Source organism: Nicotiana attenuata, chromosome 6 (assembly GCF_001879085.1).
Source record: "Nicotiana attenuata strain UT chromosome 6, NIATTr2, whole genome shotgun sequence".
NCBI classification, from domain to species: Eukaryota; Viridiplantae; Streptophyta; class Magnoliopsida; order Solanales; family Solanaceae; genus Nicotiana; species Nicotiana attenuata.
In genome coordinates, this window is record NC_031994.1 from 72,924,105 (window position 1) to 72,934,501 (window position 10,397).

Here is a 10,397-nt window from a genome sequence, read left to right on the forward strand (position 1 = left end):
TTTTTGACTCTCTTTACCTGTGACTATGCTTTCTTCACTTTTGATTCTGTGTAACTACCTGACCTTGTTGAATATTGTGCTTCGAGTAGATCTTTTTTACTACTGAATCCTAGCTTATTCCTGCTACTACTGTATGCTTATGTTGTTTCTTTTGCCAATGTGTTTGACCTTGCATGTCTGTTACTGCTATTCATTCTATTTATATGTTGAGGTGCAGAATCATGATCCTTTCTTGATTGATTCTGACTCCCTCAATGTTGCGATTGATTGCAAAAGGTTTTTTTTATGAAACCTAATTTTATTCGTCTGTTTAAATTGATTGATTCACCTCCTTTAATTACTGTGATGTTTTACCTTGAATCATTTCCCAAAATTAAGCATATATTCTGTACCTAGAATCAATTGTATACTCTATATTTTACTACCCCCCTTATATGGAAAGAATCAATCTGTCTCAAACTGATTTCTTTCCTTAATTAACCTTGTTAGTATCCATTTGAGCAGTACTTCCTTTATTAATGGGAACTACTTGTGTTAATTAATTCTGATTGTGATTATTTCCATGTTTGTGTTAAGACTTTACTTATTACATTAATTTCTACTCGTTTTCAAAACAATATATACCCTACCCTCTCTTCTTTTAAACACGAACAATTTAAGTTCAGAACACACACTTACACTCAAAAACTCTCTCTTTCTTTACTGCTACTTGTTCTACTGTTTTGTCTAGCCGGCTGTAAGCCAAGGCTAGACTGTGGAATCTTACTTACTCTTTTTCTTACTACACTTTGCTTCTCTACTGGTATGTCCTAGTTAATTTTTAAGCCTCAGCAACAACATGCTTTCTTTAAGTTGCTTCAGTTTCTCATTCTTGTCTACTTCCGATTATGTTTCTGCAGTTAGGTTACACTGCTAGCATGCTGTAACATGTTCCCTTCCCCTTTTAAATTAATGCCTCCCTATGTGTGTACTTTGTCAATCACTTGTTGTGTACTTTCTACCTTATGAATCCCAAACCCCCATATCCCCTATATGCGTTTGTGTTCCTTTAGATGGTTTGTGTCCATACCAGCATCAACTATTGCTGTGCATGACCAAACCAGACCCCTACTGGGGTTATGCAATGTATCCCCGCGATCCCTTGCCCCGTTGAATGACTAGTGATTCTGTGTAGTTTGAGTTTCTCTACTACAACTGTTTTCAAATCACCCTTTACCACTTACTATTTCCAATCCAGTTTTAATAAATCTCTTTCAAACTATGTTCTACACTTCCACTACACTCTTAGAATCTAGGTTCTGCCCCTCTTGTGTGAGCATTGCCTTGGAACTCTTGAGTTTCCTCTAATCTTGGACACATAAGGGCTGGCTCTTCCATATAAGCATTGCCCGGGATCCCCTGAGATCCTTAGGGAACTTTGACACACTCAGGTATGAGAAGGGCTTTGAAACACTGGCATTGAAGTGATTATTACAAACTCAGATAGGAAGTCAAGATCAGGCTTCCTTTGGTTGTAATTTCCTATTTATGCACTTCTTTTGTAATTTAATCATTTTGGGCTGTAATAATTTGTAAACATTATGGGGTTGGCTAGTGAAAAGGGCTTTTAGCTATTAAATGGGTAGATAACATGCCTATAGGGTCTACTTTGCTTCAAATATGGTCCGTTAGAAAACATGCCTATATGATCTGTTATTGTTTACAATAAATTCTGCATGCTTCACTTTCACACAACTAGAAATCATGTCTATTGGATATAAACGACTTTAACAATAGATAACATGCCTATAGGGTTAAAAATCGGCTTTACAATTAGATATCATGCCTATAGGATATAAAGTAATTGAAGCTCAATTTTCGTTACAACATGTATCCAAACTCGTTTCCCTTAGAAATCATGCCTATAAGTCCAAAGTCAACTTTTACACACTTAGATACTATGCCTATAGGATCTAAATAGCTATAATAGAAATCATGCCTATAGGATTTAAAAACCGTTTAGTTGGATAAGTCGTCTGGTTCGTGTTGTTATTCTGAATTGGATTAGTTAATTAATCTGCCGCTTCTTTAATAAGTTTCTCAAACACTACCTTAATACCGTTAGAAAGCATGCCAATAGGATCTCAAATCGCCTGTTTAAAATTAATCACTGCTCCACTGCATTTCTTAATCAATATAGATATCATGCTCATAGGATATCATTATTACACCTAGGCAAGCCTTAGGTAACAATAAACACTGGAACCGCCTTTATTAATTATCAATTGCTACAATCAACAGGCAGGCCTGATTCGGACTCCTTATCTGGGCTATATAATGAATTTAGGTCTGACTCAAATTCCTTGCTTTAAGATTTTTTTAAAATTCAGACCTCAATTGTGTTTAAGTTGTGCTATTTATATGCATCATTTGCGCAGGTTTATATGAGCCTTCTAATTGCTTACATGTTTCCCTTTTAAATGCAGTCCTATGTGTTTTTATATGTCGCCTTAGCCTTTTTACCTTTAAACCCAAGAGTCAGCCTAAAATCCTCCCTCTTGTAGGAGTAGTAGTCCTAAAATTCCTCCGAGATGGGACGGGTAATAGCACGCAATAGAGGTCAAGACCAATCCGCGCTTTAATACCTTCACGGGGTGGGAAGGGTAGATATGGATATGATGACCGGTGCGCAAATACCACGTGTAGCTCCTCCTTTGAGGAGTGATTACCGGGTATTGCATTGATGTGATCCATAGTACAAACAAACCTAGGACCTTTTCACACTCACAAGCATGCTTAGATTATAAATCTTTTTCAAACCTTGCTTTTATTGTTTTCAAACACTTGTGTATTTAAATTCAAAACCCTCTATTATTTGAGGCTTATTTGGTTACTTGTTAGTTGCACGAATTCACAAAACCATCTGGCCGGGAACCACACTATTGGGATAATTTCAAGCCCTTACCCTATCTCTGGTTATCAAACATAGTTGTAGTTGAACCCCATAGATACCCTAACACACCTTAAAATCGTTAGGTGGCAACTCTTCAAATTTGCAAAACCCCTTTCCCAAAAGGAATGAGTTGTCCCAACCAAATGTCATAAACCCGATTTCGCGAGAAAAAGGGGGCGCGACAGCATGGCGACTCTGCTGGGGATTTTCAGGCTTTTACCATTTCAAATTATTCTTGTGAATTTTTACCTCTCTCTATGTGCAATTATCTGTTTAATTCCTTTAAGCATCTGATTTCTTCTTTAACAGCAAAACAAACATATCTTCCTTGTTTTCTTTCCTTTATTGCTTTAAATTATGAAACTGCTGTATTTATCGCTTTCTTAATGTGCAAATATATGTCAATATGCTTTTAATTATTGCATAATCATGCTCAACATCATACTCCACTCGTGCCAAACAAATCCTATAGCAACGCTTATAATGAGTGGTTGTACTCTTCCTATATCATTACCCCCTTAATTCGGAAAGGCATATTTGCAGTAAAACTAGTCGATCAGCGGTGCAATCGACAATTCTGAGCCTTCCCCCTTGAGTTGTCCGCTCAAGGGTACCAGTCTAAGACCCCATAGAAAACTTACTCTATTCAAATTGTGCATGAATCATGGTCAAACCTAGCTGGATCATTTATGTTGTCCACATAATGATCCTTTAAGATAGCCTTGTCCAAAGTCCACTGGGTTTCCCTAAACCCAAAACGAACGTCGTCACGTTCTGTGCATTTATTTGGAGAACTAGATGCTTCATGCTAATTGTTGATATTAAATAGTCGAGTCTGGTGGGGGTAAGGGTCTAACCTTATTTGCCTTGCAGAAATATGAGGCACGAAGTCCCCAGATTCGGCATGGTCACCAACATCCACCCAAGGTTGCTAAGCTGGCGGAAAGATTTACACTCTAGTGATCAAAATCTCGTCAGAAAATATCTGGGAAATCTACCATCCCTCCTGGAGATCCAACCTAATACATGATCATAGAAGCTGCCACATTGTTTTGGGATTGTGAAAGGGCCGTATTCCGCTTCGGGGGCATTGAAATGACACCTTTGCTGGAGAAGATAGGAGGACTGGCCGGTCTAGTATGGGAAACTTCGGGCTTGCTAATGCCGTAAAATCGCAAAGGTAGGGGCTTCCTCAAAATGATGGGTTTGAAGAAGAATCCAGAATTAACATGCTTGAAGGATTCATACATCCCTTTTGACTACTTGTATAAAAGGTACGGTCACAACAAATCTTACTGTACCTACTCTGGCGAATTTGCCATCACATCCTTGGGACACGTCCATCGCAGGGTTTTCGTCTTTATATTTTTCTTCTTGGGTCTGATTGTATTTCCGATGAAGAAAAGTAGAATTCATAATAGGCTGGCTATAGTAACCAAAACCCTAATGGAGGGGATTGGTGGGCAGGCATTCAGCATTGTACCCATGATTATTGCAGACATATACCGGGCCTTAGAGAAGTTTCAACAAGGAGCGAAACACTTCGAAGGCTGCAATCTGCTACTTCAACTTTGGCTCATGGAGCATCTCCAAACGGGCGAATATCGACAGGAAATTCAGCGTAGGGACTGGGATGATCACATCGCTTTCCACCATCCAAAGCGAATGAATTACATCCCCGACATGTTCGCTCGGCCCGAGGATGCTAAAGGATGGGTTGAGCTATTTGATAATCTGACCGAAGAACAAGTTCAGTGGAAGTTCGAATGGTTTCTGACAGAGGAGTTCATTGCCCGATCCAGAGATGCACCTTTCCTGATACTAATTGGTCTCAGGGGAACCTACCCTTACGTCCCTCTGCGAGTTATGAGGCAAGCTGGTAGGAAGCAAGTCATACCCAGGGTCGACAAGATGAGCCACTTTCGAGCCGACTTCCAAGGCGATGATAGTCCCTACAAGTGCCAAGGCCAACACATATGGTATAGCAAGATCGTAATGAGGAGAGACACCATAGAGCCAGACAGATATCACGCCGATTGCACTCCTTTTCTATTCAGGTTGGTTGGAAGACAATCATGATGGTTTGGGATAGACAAGGTTTGTTCGAGGTCACATCATTATAGATGAAAAGGCCGAGGCGCAAGTCAAGTACAACCAGCTATGCAAAAGGATCCGTGAGTGCGAAAGTGAACATAGTGAGATACAAGAGTCCAACCAGAAGCTGATCGAGGAATGGAAAGGCATGGCTACCAACGCCAACAAAAGGCTGGGATACTTGGAGCGAGGCATAGTGGAACTGGAAAGAAAGTTTCTCAAAAGGGTTGAAGTTTGTCAAGAGGCTAAAGGGACCGAGGGTGGATATCTAGCCAGAGCATACATGTTGCTAGGACATTGCGAGTTAGGGAAGCTGTTCGACGGAGCCAAGGATGCCAAATCTGGGGAAGGTCCTTCTGGGACCAAGTAGATAGAATATATCTTTTCACTTCAAAATGTAACAAGGCCAATGGCCATTAGTAACTTTTATTTCCTGTTTACTTAATGTCGATTTGGGATTTGTCTTATCTTTATCAACGAAATGAGGCATTTAGCATTCCAAGTTCTCCAAATCATCTTGTCGCTAGGACCACCTCGGGCACAACGAGGTTCCAAGAATTAGGACACGCTTTACATTCCTGCACTACGTGTTTAAATATTGCAATATTTTTTATGATCTTCACTGACTTGGTTACCTTTCTGTTTTATTTTTGTTTTGTTATTCCCCTCCCCAAAGGTTAGTTCGTTCACTCTGGCAACATCATCTTATTCCACGAGATCCAGGGGCCCTCCACCCACTCCTCCTCTTAGTCCTGTTAAGAACAAGAACAAAAGCAAGATGGAAGATTTGAAAAACATCATAAAAGAGAACACAATAGTAGAGGCCACTGATGGCCATGGTATTCGGGTTCCCAATAAAAATGTGTCACAACTTGAGCAGAAATTGTTGAAGTTTCAGGAAGAGCTCGATCAGGTTCGGAATCTGGCCAACCTATCCTTCTCCCTCAGCACCCTAGACACCAACTTCCCCAATGTTCAAAACCCCACACCTCCTCAAAAATAACTGAATCATCTCACTGCTCCAACAAAGAACTAATGTAACACTTGCCATACTCCAAATAACATTCCACTACTCATCCCAGAGCCTCAAAACTTCACAAATGACCATTTCCATGCTCACACACCAAGCCACCACAACAATCCCATCTACGTGGAGACCATACCACTCTCCACCCAACCTATATCTCGCACACCTGAGTTTGATGAAAAGGATCTACTCATCAGAAACTTGGCTGAGGAACTTAAGAAACTAACCAGCCAAATTCAGGGCGTCGAAGGAAGTAAAGGGATCGAAGGGTTGATTTATGAAGACCTCTGCATACAATCAGATGTCGAACTACCGGAGGGGTACAAACCTCCTAAGTTCGAGATGTTTGATGGTACAGGTGATCCAAGGGTCCATCTGAGAACATACTGCGACAAGCTGGTCGGGGTTGGAAAAGATGAAATGATCCGCATGAAGCTGTTCTTGAGGAGTCTGAAAGGAGATGCGCTATCTTGGTACATCAGCCAAGATACCAGAAGTGGTCGAGCTGGGTAGGTATGGCATCTGACTTTATGGACAGGTTCAGGTTTATCACAGAGAACGCACCAGACGTGTTCTATATCCAGAATCTAAAGAAGAAGCCCACGGTGGCATTTCGCGAGTATGCTACTCGCTCGAGGTCCGAAGCTGCTAAGGTCAGACCCGCCTTAGAAGAAGAACAAATGAACAAGTTCTTTGTCCGAGCTCAAGACCCGCAATACTATAAGCGATTGATGGTGATTGAGAATCATAAGTTTTCTGACATTATCAAACTAGGGGAACGAATTGAAGAAGGTATTAAGAGCTGTATGGTTACAAACTTTAAGGCCTTGCAAGCTATAAATAAGGCCTTGCAGTCTGGTGGTGTGTCTTTGAAGAGGGACGTAGGGGCCGTAATGGTTGCAAAAAGGACCAAGTCTCCCCTCAAATACCAAACATACCGAATACCTCCACTCACACATCAGCCATCCCCAAATTACCAAGCACCCTCATACCAAACTCCCCACCAACTTATCAGTCACCTCCACCCCTACATATCAACCTACCTCACCTAGATACTCCCAACCAGCTCATGTCTACCAAACTTACAATGCCCAACCACCTCACTATCAATCACCCCCCGCACACTAAAATTTCCCTAGGCCCTGACCTAATGTTGATCGTAGGCCCCCAAAACAATACACAACCATCGCCGAGCCCATTGACCGGCTATACGAGAGGCTCAAAGCCGTTGGTTATGTCACCCCCATCCCTGCTACAACCCCTGAGAATGCTTCTCAGTCGGTTAACCCAAAAAAGTCTTGTGCATACCACTCCGGCATGAAAGGACACACCATCGATGAATGTCGTTCTTTAAAAGACAAGATACAATCTCTGATTGATAACAAAGTTATTATAGCAAAGGAAGCCGCTCCGAACGTCCGCAACAACCCTCTGCCAGACCATAAGGGCGGGGGTATTCACATGTTTAAAGTAGAGGATGATTGGGATCCCGAAGGATCCATCGGGTTGATCGCACAAGGCGATGACCCAAAGAAACCAACAGTTACTCTCAATCCCATCGTAGTCTAGATCCTACCGTCTGAGGACGCCGAGGTAGATGTGTCTATACCTCTTGAGTTTGAAGCAGCGCCATCAGCAAAGGCACCAGCACCATTTGAGGTCGCAGTCTTGCCACCCAAAGAACATATTCCATTCGAAGTAAAGATAGCCGCGCCGATCCCAGTGGCGATGTCCACCATGCCGCCATTCTACATAAATGCCATACCATGGGGTTATACAGCCGAGGCGAGAATGAATGGTAAGGCCAGAATTGAAGAGACTTTCGCAGCCCAGGGTATGACAAGAACTGGCAGAGTCTATACCCCTCAACACCTAGCTGAATCAAGCAAGCAGGCCACCAATCGACCAACCTTCATTGAGACAAGTCTGGATGACCTTTGGAGGAAAATACAGGCCAAGGAGTATTCGGTCATCGACCAGTTGAACAAGACACAACCACAAATTTCCATCCTCTCGTTGCTGCAGAATTCCAAAACACACAAGAATACTCTGTTGAAGGTGCTGAGTGAAGCATAAGCATAAAGTAACATCACTGGCGGGGGAATTGCTAATATGGTGGGACAAGTGCTAGAAAGCCATAAAATCACCTTTTATGAGGACGAGCTGCCGCCTGAAGGGCTAGGTCACAACAAAGCGCTGCACATTACCGTACAATGCGAAGACTATTTCATCACTAGAATCCTTATCGATGGGGGTTCCAGCCTTAACATATGTCCTTTGGTAACACTCAAGAAGTTGGGCAAAGGGCTGCATGAGATAAAGGAAGGAGCAATCAATGTGAAAGCTTTTGATGGGTCTCAGAGGTCCACCATCGGTGAGATTAGTCTGTGTTTGCAGATGGGACCAACCTGGTTCTAGATCGATTTTGAAGTAATAGATGTGCCAGCATCTTACAACTTGCTGCTAGGACGACCATAGATTCATGCTGCTGGGGCTGTAGCATCAACGCTGCATCAGGACGTGAAGTTCGAATGGAATCACCAGGAAGTGATCATTCACGGCGACGGCAGTAATCCCATATACAGTCGCCAGACCATTCCGGCAATCGGAGGAAGAAGAAAGCTAGGTGGAGAGACCTACCACCACATCGAGCGGGTCAATGCTGTCGACAAAGACAAATGGTTGGATAACAAGATCGAGAGTATTGGTGTGGGCACGAACCCGGCAAAGGACTCGGCAAGAACCTCCAAGGGATCTCTAAACCTATAAAACTCAAGAAACATGGCACTACTTTCGGTTTGGGATATGAATACACCTGGGAGGAGTTCAAAAATTGGTCGCCACCATGGCACGGTCCTTAGTACCCGTTAGAGCAACCAATACCGCATCTGGAGCAGACTTTCCAACAGGCCGACGTCTATGGGATGGATGGAGAAGAAGCACTCGCGGCAGTGAAAAACTTGTTTCTAGAGGACAATGATATGGATTGCTGTGTTATTCTCAAGGAAGAGGGGGAGGAAGGTCCTTCCATACAAGCTGTAAGCAGAGGAGCACACCTCAACAATTGGACTATCAGGACCACCAGAGCCCGACGAGCCTGGGGGTAGCAAGGCTAAAACAAGCATTATTCACTGTTTTATTTACTGAATGATTTTCTTTTCGCATTTTTTTTCAATTTCCGCAATAAGATCTTCAATGTTCAAAACAATTATTCAATTTATCAAAGCATGTTTGATTTTTCCAATGAATTAATATTTATTTCGATCGTTTTCCTCCTTACTTTACCAATACAACATTACTATTACTTATCTTGATGAACCAATGACTGTGACATGCAATGAGACAACGTAACAAAGGGGCATTGATTCGGAAGAAGATGACATACCTGATGAGATTGTCAAAGAAGTTGAGAATTTTGAGAACAGACCTAAGTCCAACCTAGACGAAACCAAAATTGTTAACCTGGGAGATGCAGAAAATGTCAAGGAAACATGAATCAGCATTCACTTATCGCCATTAGAGAAGAAAGAATACATAGAGTTTATAAAGGAGTATGAGGACATATTCGCCTGGTCGTATGATGACATGACTGGTCTGAGTACGTCCATTGTGGCTCACAAACTGCCAACCGATCCAATGTGTCCACCGGTAAAGCAAAAGCTCAGAAAGCTCAAGCCTGATATGAGTCTGAAAAACAAGGAAGAAGTCACTAAGCAGATCAAAGCTAAGGTTCTCAGGGTGGTTGAGTACCCGACATGGTTAGCCAATATTGTTCCAGTACCAAAGAAGGATGGGAGGTCAGAGTCTGTGTCGACTACCGGGATCTCAATCGGGCCAGTCCGAAAGACGACTTCCCTTTGCCGAATATACACATCCTGATTGACAATTGCGCCAAGCACGAGCTACAGTCATTCGTAGATTGCTTCGCTGGTTACCATCAGATCTGGATGGATGAGGAAGATGCTGAGAAAACGGCTTTCATTACGTCGTGGGGAGTGTATTGTCACAAGATGATGCCATTTGGCCTGAAGAATGCAGGGGCCACCTACATGAGGGCCATGACTACCATTTTCCATGATATGATACACAAGGAGATAGAAGTATATGTGGATGATGTTATCATCAAATCCAAGAAGGCCACTAACCACATAGAAGATCTGAGGAAGTTTTTCAATAGACTGCGAAGGTACAATCTAAAACTAAACCCCGCAAATTGTGCATTTGGGGTTCCTGCTGGGAAGTTTCTTGGGTTTATTGTGAGCCGCTGAGGAATAGAACTGGATCAATCGAAGGTCAAAGCCATTCAAAAATTACCACCGCCAAAGAACAAGAAAGATGTGATGA